Here is a 1,570-nt window from a genome sequence, read left to right as displayed (position 1 = left end):
ATGTTGTGGCATTTTTCGTTTTCTTCTCTGAATAATTTATAAAAAAATTCTCAAAATTTATTAAGAAATCGAAAAGAGTTTAGAAAAACTAAACGGCTGAATAAAGGAAACATTTAATTTACCATAAAAATAAATGAGGAAAATAAAGAAGTGCTAGCTGACTGCACTAGAAACGCAATAATATAGAAAAATTGTTTGCTAATAATATCTATAAATACTGTTAAAATAAATGATGCGGGTTAAATTTAAAGAAGAATATCGTAAGTTTCCGTTTCTTCACTAATACTATTTCTTCAATCCTACCTTACTAATATTAGAGTGTTGATACTTCCTTTGACGTAATGCGTTCTTTTGAAACATGCACTTAACTTTGTGTGGCAACATAAATTTATTTGTAATATCGTATCATATATATATACATATATTATATTGAGTTTAACGATGCTCGAATATACTTTACCGATTTAGGTTATTAAGGTAATAATCCAAATTAAAATTTTCTTGCATATTGTACGAGTGATTACCGTTTTAATGGTGTACTTATTTACATAAATGTGCTGCACTAATATTTTGAGTTACTTGTAAAATGCGCCTAAATTTGGGTACTTCAGAAACTATTGAAAGCATAGTAACAACTGTAACACGAACGTTGGCATACTCAAGAAATACAATATTAAAATATATATATTTGTAATTTTATGTAGTTATTATACCTTCTCTATACTCCATGTCGTTTACTTTCCCAAGTACAAACATTATGTATAGACATGTGCAAGGCGAGTTTCAGTTGGCATACCTGCAGCCTTCGTAAATCGATAAGTTACGTGATTTTGATGCAATTTTGTTGTTTACATCCTCTTAAACGTATTTTGAAAAATGCATATCGAAACAAACACTCCAGCAGCGTGAAATGCATGTTCCAACGAAGGAAGTGGCTAAACGGCTAGAAGCATTAGGCAAACTAACTGGAGGAATAAACCTTGCGAACGTGACGTGAACATTTATCATGCATTGTACACCATTCAATTGCAATTGCATTTTATTTTGTATATTTTTTTCCGTACAGTAAATAGTTCTTAAACACATTACTTAAGTAAATTATCACAGAAAAATTATAATTATCTATAAGTGCTGGGAAAACTGTCTACACAAGTGTTTGAATGAGGTTTTGTCATTACTAATGCGACAGATTTTCACGCTTGTCATTATACACTGCACAATGATATACAGAAGTGCTTGTACTTGTAAGGAAAAAAGCCTTTCTCTTAAGGACAATATCATTGTGTACATCAAACAAAGAGAAGTGGTAATTATAGTTCGTTTCCTGTGCATCAAAATTTTAACGTTTCGTATTCATTAAAATATTGTTTAAAAAATTAAAAATATAAAAGATTGTTTTACTTTTCTAAATATATACATGTATATAAATTTAAATTTTAAGATATAATTAAATGTATATATTTTGCTTCATTTAATTAACAAGACAATATCTTCTATTTTTAAAATTTGTCATGCCTTTTTCACAACTTAGCAAAGTCATTATAAATGCATATATTCTACATATTCTTTA

This window comes from Teleopsis dalmanni, chromosome 1, assembly GCF_002237135.1.
Source record: "Teleopsis dalmanni isolate 2A chromosome 1, ASM223713v2, whole genome shotgun sequence".
NCBI lineage: Eukaryota > Metazoa > Arthropoda > Insecta > Diptera > Diopsidae > Teleopsis > Teleopsis dalmanni.
This window is presented reverse-complemented; position numbering follows the sequence as displayed.